The sequence below is a fragment of the Hyperolius riggenbachi genome, chromosome 10, assembly GCF_040937935.1.
Source record: "Hyperolius riggenbachi isolate aHypRig1 chromosome 10, aHypRig1.pri, whole genome shotgun sequence".
Lineage (NCBI taxonomy): Eukaryota > Metazoa > Chordata > Amphibia > Anura > Hyperoliidae > Hyperolius > Hyperolius riggenbachi.
In genome coordinates, this window is record NC_090655.1 from 129,727,342 (window position 1) to 129,745,006 (window position 17,665).

At 43.3% G+C, this 17,665-nt stretch overlaps 1 protein-coding gene across 2 annotated transcripts in view; it reads left to right on the forward strand.

The window, feature by feature from the left end:
• The first annotated feature begins 2,140 nt into the window (after positions 1–2,140).
• NDST2 (N-deacetylase and N-sulfotransferase 2) overlaps positions 2,141–17,665 on the forward strand; it is a 307,422-nt gene continuing 291,897 nt past the window's right edge. For both annotated transcript variants that reach the window (XM_068258024.1, XM_068258025.1), the window contains exon 1: positions 2,141–2,403. The gene's annotated coding sequence lies outside the window, so the exon portion shown is untranslated. The remainder of the gene's footprint in view (positions 2,404–17,665) is intronic.

The window sequence follows — 17,665 nt, forward strand, 5'->3', positions numbered from 1 at the left end:
CCTGGACTCGAGCCGAGCGAGCCGGCTGCCTGCATGGCTGCATCAGCATCTGGCAGTGGCAGATCTTCACCCCACTAGCCGGCAGCCGCCGGCCAGTACAAGGTAGGCTGTTAGACTATCGCTCTCTGGAGTCCCAGCCCAGGCCAGCAGGCAGCTTCAAACTTGCGGCTGGGAGAGCGCTCAGAGCGCATCTTTTCAATAGGGCACCCCCACTGTCAATCACTCAGTGACATGACGTCACTGAATCACAGGCACGCACAGTGCTGGCCAGGAGTGAGTCTAGGGGCGGTCTCGCGGTGGTGCCGCTGGGGCAGATGGACATGCATCTGGCTTCCATGTTCTGTTGCCATGGAAACAAAGATGCTGTTACAGTGCCCGGTGTAGAGATGACGGAGCGGCTGGTGCGGACAGAGTGTGTTTGTATGTGTGTGGCTTCAGACTGCGGTGCTGGGCAGTAATGTTGGATGATGGCAGCAGGTTCTGAAGGGGGCAGGGAGCTAGAGGACTGGTGGCCCTGGACTGAGCTTTGTCCTCTGTCCCGGGCTGTGATTGCTATTTTTAGAACTTTAAAACAGAACTTGCAGAAAAAATGTGTTGCGGTGCATGCTAGAATGATGAGGGACACACAGGGAAGATGATGTCAGCAAAACAGTTAGTGACTTACCATCTGCAGCATGAAGGAGGAGAGGTTCCATATAAAACTCCTCTCCCCCTCCATGCAGAGTAGATGCAGCATGGTAAGTCGCTTACCTGTTTTGCTGATGTCATCTGCCCTGTGTCTGTCACTTGTGCTGTCATTGTGTCCATCATTTTTCTAACAGGCTGCAGCCCTGGGGTTATAGCAGGCTGCTTGCAATGCTGTGTCACTGTTCCTACTCTTTTTAAAATGGCTTAAAACACCTTCTCCTCCTATACCATGCCACCTATTCCTGATTCCCAAGCCTCTATACTTTGCTGCCTGTTTCTACAGTAGTCCCTCTCACTATGCTTTGCCCCCCTCCATGAGTCCTTTTTCATACAATACCCCTGCTCTCTCCTCATACTCTACTCCCATGTTCATGGTCCTTCTAATATTATAATAGTATGCACCCCTTTCCATCCTGGTCCTCTAACACATACTGTGGCCCCCAGTTCTGCTGCACCTGTGTGGCATGAATGGGAGGAGGGTCATCTGGTTAACTTTAAAGGGGGATCATTTAGGTACCCATACTGGGGGGAGGCGGTCATGACAATATTCAGACCTCTCCACTGCTGCCTGGACATGTGCGAGCGCGGTCTGCCCATTTCTAGCAGCATTAAGCTGCTTATGTGAGCAGAAAAGCCATGCACAAGTGGCTTTGTGCTGCTGGGCATGTGCAGACCTTACTCATGCATGCCCAGTATAATTGCACTTGTACACAGACAGGAGGGCTGCTAAGAAGGTCCCAAATGCTGAAACAGTAGACACCAGGAGGATCTGCTAAGGCAAGTATCTATTTTCTTTATTTTGCTTCAGGTTCTCTTTAAAACTATGCTTGGGGGGCGGGGGGGGGGGGGGGGGGGGTTGGTTGAGATATTGCTGGTCAGGGGGCGGCTGGTAATAGTGGGCCTTGGGTGGTAAAAAGTAGAAATCCGGCCCTGCTTGCAGTGCTCTGTATACACACAGGTTGTGTGTGACATATGCTTGCAGTGCTCTGTATGCACACGTTGCAGTGTGAGGTCTGCTTGCAGTGCTCTGTATACACACGTTGTGAGTGGCATCTGTTTGCAGTGCTCTGTATACACACGTTGTGGTGTGACGTCTGCTTGCAGTGCTCTGTATACACACGTTGTGGTGTGACGTCTGCTTGCAGTGCTCTGTATACACACGTTGTGGTGTGACGTCTGCTTGCAGTGCTCTGTATACACACGTTGTGAGTGACATCTGCTTGCAGTGCTCTCTATATATATACACGTTGTGGTGTGACGTCTGCTTGCAGTGCTCTGTATACCCTCCTTGCAGTGCCCTATGCCTGAGTGAACACGTCCAGCACCGAGTGAGAGAGCGCTGCTGGAAGCTCACCTCCGCCTCGCTGGCTGCTCACACGGCTGTCCTGTGTCTCAGCAGCAGCAGTAGGCGGCCTCCAGCTCCCGGGGAGGACCAGGGGGCGGAGTCTCAGGAGAGTGAGAGAAGGAGGGGGCTGCTGTTATTGTTGCCGCGCTGTGAGCGCTGCCGGGTTGGCGGAGATTGGGAAGAAGAGGAGCGGCGGTCCCCGGACACTAATAGACTCGGGGCGGGAAGAAGGGGGTCACTAGGGCGGAGAACTCGAGGAGACACTACCGGCTGAGGGAGGGAGTCTCAGCTCCAACTTCCTGGCTATCGCGGACCTGCTTCTCCGAGCTCTCGCTGCTGCCCGAGTCCGAGGGGAGGCTCCAGAGCCGCAGGTATGAGCCATGCTGCCACATGACACGGGCGGGAGGAGGATGGAGGAGAGGGACATGCAGGGGAGAAAGTGAAGGTGGCAGATGAGGCGCTGCACGCTGAGAAGGGCGGAATGTGACTGGCTACACATGAATAGAGGAATGCAGGGGGCGGATTGCCGCTGGAGGGGATTTAGGACACTGGTCAGTGCACTAGGAGGGGGCCTGAGGGTAGTCATGCAGCATGGGGACGCGCTGTCTGCTACTACTGATTGTGGGTGTGTTAGCTTATTGGGATGCTGGCCCAATAGAGCTATGGCTGAATGTGGGGATGGTTAGTGAATTGTACATGTAGTGGGGTACTAGCTACATGTGTGGGGACATTAGGCTTCTCTCTGTAGGCAGTAAATCTACCAGGACAGAGCAGGGGAAATGTCATTGCTGACATGTTTTTTAAAGATGCACATTCCAGGACTGGATATGTCCTTTTTAAAATGTGACTTTATGAGTGTTTCTGCTTTATGGGGATTGGAATGAGCAGAGACTAAGTGGATACAGATTTAGAATGAGTTGCCTGAACTGAATAAATCATCATTTTTCTGTATATGAAAGCACAGGACAAGGTTCTGGTGTATCTCCTGCTTCTGGTTTATGTGGGGCAAAAATAAATAAATAAACCCTATAGCAGGTAAAGTTTTTAGATGACATTTTTTATCTTTCCAAGTCTTTTTTTTACTGCCTAGTGATTCTTTCACTCAGAACAGGCTCAGCCAGTGAGTGTCCATTCCAAACAGTTACATATTGTTTGTTCACTGATCAAATACAAGTGAAGGAGGCACTCCACAGGCTAAATAAACTTGTGTTTCCTATAGAATAGCAAACATTTGTTACAATATACATGAGTATGCAGTTTATCAATATGTACTACTATATACATAAACACTCGTTTATCTAGCCTGTGGAGCACCCTGCTTGTTTGTTATCTCATTGGTTGTATGGATTGGTGACCCATGGAAGAATTGTGCATTGGCTGCCCAGGTTAGTGAAGCCTGGTGTTATGTTGTTAAGGTGCTATTCTAGTTTAGGGGACCCAGCTGGAAACCTCGTGTGGAAATTCAGCTAATGCGATTGGGTAGATGGAACCCTTTGAACTTCTAGGCTTCAGATAGGTTGTAGCAAACTACGCCCACGCTATTTGGCCATTCACAATGCTCTGTTCTGTAGAGGGTGCTGTGATTGGAGAACTGTTCCCTATGAGGATTTTTGCTTGGTCCCCTAAACTAGACTATCGCTGTAGTTCACAGTTTTGGGATTTGGTAGTAAATGGTAGCAGCCATGGCACTTTAACCACCAGTCAAAACAAAAGTAGTACCCTATGGACATATTCCACCGTCTGCGTTTGCATTTTTCGATCGCTGTGATTTTTAAGTCACAAGGGCACCGTGATGACATGGTAATCATGGTACCCGGTTTCCAGGGGTGTGCTTCGAGTTTTGGCTAATCACAAAAGTGCTTCATTTTCTTTGCAATGCGTGAATCAGTGCTTAAAAAACACATTTTAAAATGTAAAAATCACGATTGGCAGCACGTTCGCAATGATGATTGTGATATTTTTATTTTTTTTGGTGGTGAAGGGCCCATACCCAACAGTTCTGTACCATTTACTAAGCACCATCATTTCGCAAATCCAGGCTAGCAGTTATCTAATCAATTTATTTAGCAGAGTGCCCATTACTTTCTATGGGTTTGGTGATGGTGGTACAGCAAAGGGTCCCACGTTATATGCACTAGCAGTGCTGTCAGTTATTTAAATGTAACATGAGTTACTTGGATACAGGATTTTAGAAAAATGGTTTTTTTTTTTTTTTTTTTTTTTTTAGCACTGTACTTGACAAAATTAAAGGGAGAACGGGGGCAGTGGTCATCTCAGATAAGGGTTTCCCAACTCAGTCATCAAGTACCCCCAACAGTGCATGTTTTGCAGAAAACCCACAGACATTCACAGTTAAGGTAATAAGTGTCTCCACAGAGCTCATAAACTGGATTTCCACATAACATGCACTGTTGGGGGTACTTGATGACTTAGTTGAGAAATCCTGTCTCAGATCATATTACTGTCAAAAATGCCTCACATTTCTGTCTTGAATTGGTCAATGGCACTATATTGACCCACTCAGAGGCATTTGTGGTTTTCAAAGACACCTGAAGTAAGAGGGATATAGTGGCTGCCATATTTATTTCCTTTTAAGCAATACCAGTTGCCTGGCAGTCCTGCTGATCTCTTTGGCTTCAGTACTGCCTGAATCACACACCAGAAACAAGCATGCATTATATTCAGTCAGACTTCAGTCAGAGCACCTGATCTGCATGCTTGTTTAGGGTCTATGGCTAAAAAGTATTAGAATGAATGGACTTTATAGTGAAGTGTTACTGACTGGTTAGATTTTGCCAGTAGTGAGAATGCGAAGCACGAGATGGTTAGCGTGTACCTTTGCCGCACAGTGCCTACATGTGGCTTTCAGAACTATCTGCCAGTTTTTTTTTTTTTAATCTTTTGTGAGGTAGTTGCCTTTTAAATTTTCTGTGAATTATTCAATGGCGTGTTTATGCAGGCTAGATCTTGCTCGTCTCCGTATTTATAAGTGATGTGACACTTAAGCATATGTTGTGAAATAAACACATCACTTTCTTTTGCCTCTTCTGATTAACATCATCGATAGTGAAACAGTGATGGTTATACGTTTTAAAGATTAAGGTGCAGATGCCATTTTGCTAAAACAATTTGCCTTACGTGGCTGAAAGTGGGGTGATGGGGAAATCAGTGTTTATGAAATGCAGCTTGAAAAAAAACAATCGTTTTGACCATCTAAAATGGACACGAGGTAAATCATTGATAAAAATCAGCATTCTTCAGACTTTATAATGTATCTGTGAAGAAGTGATCACATCATTCATTTGCTGTATATATGTTCCTGTTGACAGTTTTTGTTGCTCTGAGAAGTTCCCTTTGTCCTCGTGAATCTCTGCCAACCTGTTTTGGGTGGATACCAAGTTTTCGCTTGCAGGCCTAGAAAACTAATTTAGCAAAGGTTGATGGCTTCTCAAACTCGAGACAGCAGTCATATTGTTTTCAAATGTTGTGTGAATTAGGAGCAGCTGATTTTGGATTGGTTCTCCTGTTAGCTGTCCCAGCGCAGGGAGCATTTGTTTAAAATATTTGCTAAAAATCTTGGCAGCTTGATGTGTGATTAATTTTTGCATTAGGTTACTGTTCTGGATTCCCAGAGCATAACATGGGGAACTGCATTCTGTTTTTAGTAAAAACCTTGTTTTCTCTTTCATTCAAGAATGCATACATTTGTAAACGGTTAATTTGTTACTCTGTTGTGTACATAATTTCTTTCCAGTAATTACTTTCACATAACAGGGTGTAAATATACATAGTTTCAACTGACTGTTGGTTTACAGATCTCTTGTTACAGTACACTGACACCTTTACAGAGATAATTCATGTCAACCAGCTTTGCCATGTGCATAATACATAATAGATAAAGGTTCTCTCACCCAGGTCTCGGTGTGAACTGTGAATTTAGTTTTTAAAGGTGTGTTTTGTTTTTTGCTTTTTTGAATGGGGGGGGGGGGGGGGTATATATATATATATATATATATATATATATATATATATATATATATATATATATATATATATATATATATATATATAATTTTCATTTTAACCACTCTACTGTTGTACACGAGATAATGTAATGTATACAGTACAGTTTTGCCTTTTTAGAATGGAAGGCATTTGAGGTATTGGATTTATGAGCAAGTAGCTTCTCCCATAATGCATCACTTCAGAATAGTGAGTGAATATGCAAATGATTCAGTTATGTCACTGAAAAGTCAGTCATTTTCTGGTTTATGACCGCTTTATAGCCTGTTAGTTGTAGCAGATGGGTGTCGGGCACCGTGAAAGTCAAAGAATTACAGGGTGTAGGAAGTGCACGGTTCAGAGATGTGTATTGTGTGTGCAAACTTGTAGTAAAGGGGTGAATGCTGAGGGATTTGTATGTGGGTACGTTTTTATAAGGTGTGTAGGTGTACACAGTATGAGTAAGTATAGAGGATATGTGTGTATAGCATGCGCATAAGTGTGCAGCATATGCGTTGATAGGTGTGGCTAAGGCTTGGTATACACCATGCAATTTTTCCTCTTTTTGTGATTAAGTAAATGATTGGATCGGGGCAAGATAATATCCATTGATTGCCAGCATTTTATTTTCAAGCTCAAATCTTCTGATCAGTGGCAGTTCAGGTAGATTGGAAAATATCGATCAAAATACCGGATATCGTTTCATATGTATTTTCAATTCATTTCTGATCAATATCCAGTTGGAAATATGATTTTATTTTTTTTTTGTCAATTGAATACAAACGCTATCTGAATTCAACACAAACTACAAAGATTTACCTATAGGATGTTTAAATATCTGAAGAGCATTAAAATGTAACTTTTAAAGTGCTAATTAAAAGACTGCGCGAAAAGGGCCGGTATACAGCGGTTTGCAAAAGTTTTCGGCCCTCTTGAAGTTTTCCACATTTTGTCATATTACTGCCACAAACATGAATCCATTTTATTGGAATTCCACATGAAAGACCAATACAAAGTGGTGTACACGTGAGAAGTGGACTGAAAATCATACATGATTCCAGACATTTAAAAAAAAAAACTGCAAAGTGGGGTGAGCATAATTATAAAGCCCCCTGAGTCAATACTTTGTAGAACCACCTTTTGCTGCAGTTACAGCTGCCAGTCTTTTAGGGTATGTCTCTACCAGCTTTGCACATCTAGAGACTGAAATCCTTGCCCATTCTTCTTTGCAAAACAGCTCCAGCTCAGTCAGATTAGATGGATAGCATTTGTGAACAGCAGTTCTCAGATCTTGCCACAGATTCTCGATTGGGTTTAAGTCTGGACTTTGACTGGGCCATTCTAACACATGGATATGTTTTGTTTTAAACAATTTCATTGTTGCCTTGGCTTTATGTTTAGGGTCATTGTCCTGCTGGAAGGTGAACCTCCGCCCCAGTCTCAAGTTTTTTGCAGACTCCAAGAGGTTTTCTTCCAAGATTATGAAAAGGGGGGTTTGCGCATCATATTTGTTAATATTCTATGGAGTTGAACTCCCCATCAGACAGTAAACTTTGCAAGATGCTGCACACAAAGATGCTGAACGATAAATAGTTTTTCGATTGAAATCGCGATCACGGAAATGACTATTCCGTGATCGCCATGGCAACGATTTTTACCCCCTCTGCATTCAGGCCAGCAGTCCACTCTCCCGCTCTGTTTTGCGGCAGTTTGCGGCGGCTCAGCACCAGCGTTTGTCACTCGTTTTCCGAGTGCAGCAGGCTCTCTCTCCCCTAACTTCTGCCGACTGTGTAGCCAATCAGTGCAGAGGGCGGCAAACAGTAGCCGCCCACAGACTCTCTCACTTGTGCGGCTCACTCCTCCCAACATCTCCGGAGCATTAGCTGGGCGGGCGGCAGACCCCGCCCACAAGGCTGTCACAAGGCTGTCAATCACCTTGTATTACGAGCATCTGACTCCGCCCACCTCCGCTCTCACACTCTGTCCCCGCGTCTCACTCCTCGCTCCCACCCAGACCTCACCTTTTGTGATTTGTGTCAATTATATTGTCTATGCGAATCCGCATACGCAAGACGCATGCGGATTCGCGATAGTGGAAACGAGCCCTCAGTGATAGCTGCTGGCCTTTGTTTGGACACTTGTGTTGGGAATTAAATACAAGCAAACAAAACTCCAGAACTCACAGGATTATATTTTAAGCTTGTAAAGATTGAAAACAGATTTCCTGCAAAATAAAATTTGTAGAGGGCAAAACAAAAAAGAAATTACAGGAAATTGTTTGAATAGAAGCGGAATCTGTTTAATTGAAGCATGACCATTATCAATACTTGAAATTAACATGCAAGCATCCCCGATCTGACCCTGACACGCATTTGATGCAGTAAGAGATGAAAAGCTTTTGACCTTTTGCATCCTTCACATTGCCTGGGGTCACTGTGCTGCATTCCTCTATAGCACTTCCATACTTTCAAGCTCGCACTGCATTGAATTAGCAGACTGGATGTGTTTGTTGGTGAATCAATATTCCAGGCAATGCTTATTGTACTTGTGTGTCTTTTTTTTTTTTTTTCTGTAATTCCTTTTTGCATTTCATTTTGTATTTCTAACTTTTTCAATATTATGGTAGATTGTATGTTCAGAAACCAATAGGGTTCCAGCAGCAGTGTGTGCATTTAGCAGAGAAATCAGGAGATGATTCAAACATTTTAAGAGGGTGTTCCATTGAAAAGCAGAATATATTTTGAGAGTTGGACACAAGCTGTAATTTAAAGGGCATCTGTACTCTAAAATTCTTACAATAAAAAGCATACCATTCTATTCATTATGTTCTCCTGGGCCCCACGTTGCTGTTTCTGCCACTCCCTGCTGCAATCCTGGCTTGTAATTGACATTTTTAGGCAGTGTTTACAAACAAAAGACATGACTTCTAACTAGAGTGTGATAGGCTTGAGAGTAGCTCAGTCTCTGACTCATATGGAGCTTGGAGAGGGTGTATATAGCTTCTGCCAATGGCAAGCAGTGCAGCACATTCCACACTTTCCGGCCTCAGCCAACACAGAAGAGAGAAGATTAGATCATGTAACAGAGATAACACAGCCACTGTGCAACTAAAAAAGGCTGCAGAAACACAGACCACATTAGAACAGGTATAGGAACTTCTAGTATACACAAGGAGCCCAGCGCTACACCTAAAAAAAAAAAAACAGTCCACTTCAAGTTGGAGCTGCCCCTTTTAATTATGTCCAATATTCAATACCAGAAGGTGGCGCTTCATACAACCATCATTAACTACAAAGTCAATAAAATCATATAGAAAGTCCAATGTAGTAAATCCACATCTGCCAAGGAGCCAAGGTTTACAGCTTATTTTCTTCCTATCACCTTCACCAGCACCCAGGTGAACAGACACTCACCAAATATCTAGACCTCCAATTAGGTCTATCTGTGCACTGGGACACTTCGGTGTGGTGGGGGACGGCCCGAACTGATGATAGCCGTCCCTGGGTACCAGATATTCCTTGTCCTTGCAGTATGGTTCCCAGCTTCTCATAAGATTTACCTCAAAACAAACGCTTCACATAGCATAAAACCAGCGACATTTATTATAAGAAGCATAAAATTACACTCACGAATTCCTTTCTTTGTCATCAGCACAGAGTAATTTAGATACAGGCTCTCCCCCGATTTGTTGGGCCCCGGCTGGCACCTGTAGTCCCTCTACTGCGATTGGAATGGCGTGAACCTCCACTTCCCACACAGTTCCGGACGCCGCTCGGGTAATCCACGTGTGTAGCTCTGTTGTATCCGTGTCTAGCCCACGGCTACACATCAGGCTTTATTCTAACAGCATAGATGTTAGTTAGTATATACAAGAGATTTCTGTGTACACATCATATATACTGTACAGTCACAATCAGATATGTTTCCACTACACGCAGATTGGATGCAGAAAAACTGACTCCAATGAATGCCTATGGGAAAATCTGCAAAGACAAGTATGACCGGCACCACTCCAGTAGAATGTATTAAAGCTCTTTTTTATTCAAACATGATGGCTCAGCAATGACAGACGCTGTTTCGGGCATATCCCTTTCTCAAACTGCAATGTGGATATTGCAGTTTGAGAAAGGGCTATGCCCGAAACAGCGTCTGTCATTGCTGAGCCATTCATGTTTGAATAAAAGAGCTTTAATACATTCTACTGGAGTGGTGCCGGTCCTACTTGTCTTTGGATTGCTGTAGACCTCTGGGGGCACAGAGATCTTGACCGTGGCACACTCATCTCCTTTGAAACTTGGTGCTCCTCCTGAATATCGTTTGCTATGGGAAAATCTGCATCAGCAAAATCGCGTTTAGTGGAAACAGGGCCATAGGCATTCATTGGAGTCAGGTTTTCTGCATCCAATCTGCGTGTAGTGGAAATTGGCCCTAACTGTTCACAGTGGTCAGTTACATAACAGAATAGTTCTGCATGAACTCACAGCCCGTACAATTCTATGGGCCTGTTCACATTACTGTTGGAACTGTTGGCGTTATTTTATCTCACTGCATGCAGGCTTTGTATTAAAGTCTATGTCCAGTCTTCATTGCTGCTCACACTTATAACTAGTGCGTTATGCAATTAACCACTGTGAACCTACCCTAAAGATGGCCATACACCTACAATTTGCAGCAGATTTGACCATCAGATAGATGCCTGTCAGGTTGAACCATGAATGTATCTGATGTGTGCAACACAGTAGGAACAGATTTCCAATAGATTTTAGAATGAAATCTATTAAAAATCGATCGAAATGTAGTGTTGCACTATTCAATCCAATGCAACTCTATCGGCCAGCCATCGATCAACTGCCAGTGGACCGAGATTTTCCATCCGGTCTGATCGAGTAGATCGAAATCGGTCATCCGATCGATTGTGCTTCCTAATGCATCAGTTTCTAGCCGATTTGATCGATTGAATCGGCCATTTTTTGCTGGATGAAATCGACCAGTGTATGGGCCCCCAGAAGGTACGTAGACTGCATGCATATTACTCTGCTGCCTGTGAACTCCTGGCCTGAACCATTGTCTGGTCCTTTTCATATCAATGCGTTGTAATAAATCCTGTTATCCTAATGCTTTTTCAACTGTACTTTCTGAATGACGTGCAGAAAGGTTCACGTACGTTACTTAGCAATTGTTCATGCTATGAAAACAACATGCATGTTTTGTTATGCACGTGCTGTAGAGATGGTGTTATTCAATGCACATAGTGTGAATTTGGCATAAATAAAATTTTTTCGTGTGTGTGTTTGTTTGGTGGTTTAGTCGTATAAAAACGGTGGAGAGGGTCATAGACTTCAGAAGGCAGAGCAGTTGAAATTGTCCCCAGTGTCCGACTCCTGGGCACTACCATATCTGATGACCTGAGCTGGAAAGGGAACAGCTCCGCAACCCAAAAGAAGGCCCAGCAGAGACTCTTCTTCCTGCGTCAACTAAAGAAGTTCGGCATGGCCCAAGAACTTCTTAAATCCTTCTACTCCGCATCCATAGAGTCTGTCCTGTGCTCCTCTATACTCGTATGGTATGCTGGCGCCACCACCAGCGACAGATACAAAATTCAGAGGGGGTCATCAGATCAGCGGAGAGAATAATTGGGAAACCCCTCCCCCCTCTGGAGCTCATCCACAACTCTAGGATGTGCTCTAGGGCAACGAAGATTGCTAATGACCCATCTCACCCGGGTCATCGCTCCGTGCCATCTCTACCTAGACGTCAAGGCACAGAGACACCACCTTCCCCACAGCGGTGAGACTCCTGAACTCCCTATTACTACCATGGCGCTCCCCTCACACTTGTAGAAAGCACCTACTTAGCTGTCTACTACCCATGGTACATGAGTGTTTTTATTACTGCGATCAGACTGTGTTATCTTGTTTTGCTTCTTGATATGTTACTGTCTCAAGGTTTTTCTTACTCTGTCACGTCTCTGACGTAACTTATTGCCTGCGCACTGTTACACTGTGTTACGTTTGTCTCTGCTGTAACTTTTTTTATTTATTTTGTGAGCTGTCCTGTGATGCTAAAACCAATTCCGGGCATGGCCCAGTCATGCTTGGCGAAATAAACTGATTCTGATATGAAGTTCAGCCCATCTGGACATAGGAGTGAAAAGCAAAAATTGGAAGTCAAACCTTGAAGTAAAATAAAATTTGTCATTGCTTGAGCACAGCATTATTTTAGCACTGCATGTTTGCAATGCAGGTATTGCTGAGCAGTTTCACATTTGTGCTATTTGTACTATACAGTGATTGTTTGTTTTCCTACAGTGGATTTGTACTGGCCTAGGCTGTGCTGTTTGTGAGATTTTTTTTTTTTTTTTTTTTTTTTTTTTTTTTTTATGTCAATGTTTGTCTTTAAAAATAGTTTTGGGCAATAGTGAAAACGTAAGGCTGGATGGCAGCCCAAAATGACTACTGAATGACAAAAATAGTTTTTTCTATTGATGCTGCCCATATCATATCATTGAGATTTGATTAAAGCAGACGTGATTAAATCTGCTGGGTATGGCAGCTGTAAAGCCTCATCTACACGCGTAGATGAGGCTGCGATCCGGCGGCTTGATTAGCCGCCGGATCGCCTCTTCCGTGTGCCCGCCGCGTCCGCGCCGCATACGATTCCCCGCTTATCTTCTGCTTGATGCCCTGCCATTGTCCCCTCGCGGGGAGCGAGCAGGGAATCGGCGGTGCGGAGATCCGTCCTGTCGGATCTTATCAATCGAGCCTCATCAGCGGCTCGATTGATAAGGAGCATCGCGGCTGCATCTACTCGTGTAAATGCGGCTTAATATGGACCTATAACTTGCTTTGTTTATATTGCACGTGTAGGTATGCTGCAACTGACCTGACGCATTAGAGAAATGTTTACATTGAAACATTGGCTTTTCTGCCATAAACCTTTAAAGAGAAGCTGTCAGTCATACTATCTCAGGAAAAAAAAAAACATATTTAAACACTTGCTCTACTTACATAACATATGTATTGCACTGTCCACGTTTTGATTTTAGTGATTTTTCTACAGTAAAAAAAAAGAGAAAATCTTTGAGCATTTCCCATTTTTAAAGAGAGTTTGAAGCGAGAATAAATCTCGCTTCAGACCTCATAGATAGCAGGGGCATGTGCCCCTGCTAAAACGCCGCTATCCCGCGGCTTAACGGGGGTCCCTTCACCCACAAATCCCCTCCGTACATCGCAGAATTACTTCCGCATTGGGGCAGGGCTAACCGCCGCAGCCCTGCCTCCCGCGCGTCTATCAGACGCGTACCTCCGTCTCTCCCCGCCCCTCTCAGTCTTCCTTCACTGAGAGGGGCGGGGGAGAGGCGACGATGCGCGTCTGATAGACGCGCTGAGAGGCAGGGCTGCAGCCGTTCGCCCTGCCTCCAGGAAGAGCAAAATTTACGACCAATTTGGTCGTTGATTTTGCAGGGGGGGGGGGGGGGGTTGGGGGTGAAGGGACCCCCGTTTAGCCGTGCCCCTGCTAACTATGAGCTCTGAAGCGAGAATTATTCTCGCTTCAGTGTCTCTTTAAGTGTGGCTATTTTGAAGCCCATCCTGATGTAATTTCCATCCATTACTCTCCTCTGCCTGATTTGCCCGTCCTTCACTATAGAAAGTGCATTGTCTCAACATGAGAAATTTTGGCCAATCGGAGAGGAACAGATGTGTATGAAAGAGGGAAAGAAGCTTCAGCCAATCAGGCTGCATTAGTTAAGTCTGAGGGGAAGTAGAGAAGCAAAAAAAGGACAACCCAGCATGCCCTGCAACTTCCTTTTAGTGTACCAAATAAGAGTTGGGTAAACTGGGGAATGATCATCTATCAACAAGAAAAGTAATAGTAATTTTTACTTTTTAAGCTGTACCCCCATGTCTACACTACTGCCATAGAAGTGTGACACGTTCCTGGCTTGCCCTTTCCTTCCATGTAACCACTCCCTGCCCTCTCATTAATGCAAAGAATGAGGCAGAAGTTAATCAGTAGCCTGACCGATCCAGCTGCTGTTAGGGGTGAACAATGAGATGCAACTTTTTTTTTTTTTTTTTTTTTTGCTAGAAAATGCTTTTCAAAAATGTTGTATACTGATATTCTGTCTAAATGTAAATAGTGGTATTCCAGTATATTTAAAACAAAGTTAAAATCAGTAATTCAAGTATATTCATAATTGATCAGAGCCTCGGTTGAAGATTTGGTTACACTAATGTGTGTAACTTTAATGGCCCAAGTTAAAAAGTAAAAAGTTTTTAGAGCATCCTTACCAACAGTCAGCAATGCAGGTCTGCATCTAAGCTTGCAAGTCTGAATGATTTTATCTCTCACTGACATTTCTTGACATTTTGGTAAATCTGTTGGGCAGATATATCCCTACTTGTTCTGAAGGTATCCACAGACATGAAATGATCTTTAGTTCCACACAGAGATACACTGATTGCTATTAGAAGCGCTCAACCTTTTTCATTTTTTTTTTCTTGATGTTTTCTTCATCCGCACAATCTGTTTCTTTGAAGTGCTTGGAGGTTATATTTAAAATGTAAAAAGTGCACATTAAGCTAAACATAAGATGCTGTCTCTTCAGGATTCTACATGGCTAGCTTGGGAGAACTTGTATAAGGGATAACATGAGTGCATGGCTTGGTTTTCAGCACCAATACAAGAATAATCAGGTACTTTATATCCTGAGAATATTTCTGATTCCATAGTTTGCTTGCGCCAATAACCACTAATGATTGCTCTGTATGAGCAATACTCTAAGTTATTTTGGTAGACTGTATTATAAAAAAAAAAAATGACTGCATTGTGTATTGTTAAAATTACCCTTGCGGGCTTCTGCAGACTCTGTGTTGGATTTAATCTCTTTGGTGTCTCTGGACTGGCACACAAAATGTGTTCAGTATCTCATTTCTCAGAGCACAAATTTCAGGGCTAAATTTAACAAAGCGGTTTTGATGCAGGTGAGATATTAGCAGGACAGGAGCTTTGAAATTAAGGCTCTTTTTGCCTGTCCCTTGGTGACCCTGTGAATGTTCTGATACTTTGTGTAATAGTATTTTGTGACTGAGCTGAACAGAGAATATTCTTGCAATGAGCTGTATTTGTGAGTTAAGCTGGCCATACACATAATAATGTTCCAAAATGATCCGTTTTGTTTCTAAAAAGAATGGATTGAGAAGGAATTAATTCCTACCACACACTTCACATGCATTTTAAAGGGAAGGTCCAAGCGCAAAGAAAAAAGTTTCACTTACCTGAGGCTTCTACCAGCCCCATGCAGCCATCCTGTGCCCTCGTAGTCACTCACTGCTGCTCCAGTCCCCCGCTGGCAGCTTGCCGACCTCGGAGATCGGCGGGCCGCATTGCATACATTTTTACGCATTCCCGCTAGTGCAGGAACATTAACACATACATTTTTACACGTTACTGGTTCAATGCATCAATGTGCAAACACTATGGCACATTAATCTACTGCCTCTCTGCCAATTGACCTAGATTGTTCATCCTATCCAATCAACACTATTGTTCAACCCTTGGTCAAAACTCAATCGATTGAAAATTTTTAAAAGGATAAGATGCCCATCCGATTCGATCAAGGTGATAAAATCAACAGGGAATCAAATGGGAATATAGATGTGTGTATGGGCACCTTACTAGGCATTTTACACTTTGCTTTGATGTTAAAGGAATACTGTAAGGGGGTCGGGGGAAATTGAGTTGAAGATACCTGGGGCTTCTAATGGTCCGCCGCAGACATCCTGTGCCTGCGCAGCCACTCACCGATGTTTCGGCCCCGCCTCCAGTTCATTTCTGGAATTTCAGACTTTAAGGTCTGAAAACCACTGCGCCTGCACGGCTGTGTCCTCACTCCTGCTGATGTCACCAGAAGCGTATTGTGCAGGCCCAGTACGGTCTTGACTGCGTACTGGGCCTGATTGTTTTATGCAGCACGGGCCGTAGAACGGCGTTCCATAACATTGTGCTGTATCGAACAGTGCAATGCTGCAGTTTGATAGAAAGTTTTAATGAATTTCATGGTAAAATTGAAAATGGATGGATGGATGGATTTGGTTCCTCTCTGATCGGTTTGCCACATTGGGTTGCAATCTATGCATGTATGGCCACCTTGAGGCTTCATTCACACTCTGAACTGCAGATTTTGCATTAAGAGTGATTTTGCAGCAGTTGCACTTCACAATTCTCATTCCAGTGAATGAGAATCACTACGCAATAGCCTGAAAATGCTACATGCAGCACATTTGCAATTGGTGGCAATCACTGTAGTGCGAGTACTCCTTCAGGAATGCGTGTTTTGCAGCGCTTTGCTGTTCACCAGCAATCAGTAAAGCGCAAGATGCAGGCTGAAATTGCCCGGGTGTGAACGAGGCATAAGCCACAGCCTGCACTGAAGAATCGTTTCCATGACTAGGTTCTGGACACTGTGATAAGTTACTAGCAGACCAGCAATGGCTTTAGTTCCTCAAAAACAATAACAGCCTTCATTGTCAGGGTAACTACTAACTACAGGTAGGAACTAAAATCTGACAGTTGCTTGCTAACAAAAGTCTTGTGCTAGTGTGAAATCACAAAGACCTGTATAGATGCTCAGTAGAAATGGCCTTTAATTTTATCATACATGATTGTTTTGGGTGACAGACCATTTCCAAAAATGTTTACCCATCCTCCAATTGACCTGTAACCACATTACCCTTCCATCTGTCCAGACAGTCATGGGGTCCGAAACCTAGGTGAAGAACCGAAAAATCGTTTGGAAATTTTTATTTTTTTATTTTTTTTTAAAAGCCATTTTCTAGCTTCCATTTTATTAAGGGCTTGTTTCCACTGCAAACATGCAAATTTGCATGCGTATGCAAATTTGTGTTTGTTTTTTTTTTTTCGCTCAGTCACTTTTTATCACTATTGACATATATGCATGCGAAAAAAAGGGCACCCGAAAATGTGTGAAAACGCATAAACCACGCGGAAAATTGTTACAAAGGCAGTGGTGCTTTTTTTCCCGCGTGCGGGGGAAGTGTTTTTCACCTGTAATGGAAGCGGGCACATTGAAATACATTGTGTATGTGAATTTGCGTGCAGCTAATGCACGCAAATTCGCCACAGTGGGAACGGGCCCCAAACCTCATCCCTCTGCTTCTCTAGTAGTCCTATGTTATATTTTACTGATTAAAATTTTTATCAAGAGTGGAATTTCTCTTTAAGGGACATTTGTGAGGAAAAAAAAATATTTGGCATTTAAACCTAGTAACAGGTGGAATAAGATATTTTTATCAATTCAAAGCAAGACTGATAAGTTTGTGTTTAGAGACAACAATTTGGATAGTGACTACAGTGTGGCCTAAGTCCATTCTAGTAATACCCTGCTCTGAAATGTGATGTAATTGTTGTGCACTAGTATCCGTATCCCTAGCAACAAAATAATTACATATATAGAATTGTTACTTGGAGTAATTGGAGACTAGTTCTGGTAATATATTAAAAAATCGTCCACTGGTCTGTTTTAAATTTGATTTTTAAATGTAAGATTTCTGCTTGTTTTTAGAAGTTTCTGGTTATTCTGTTTTGTTCTAATTATAGGATCAGTGGTAG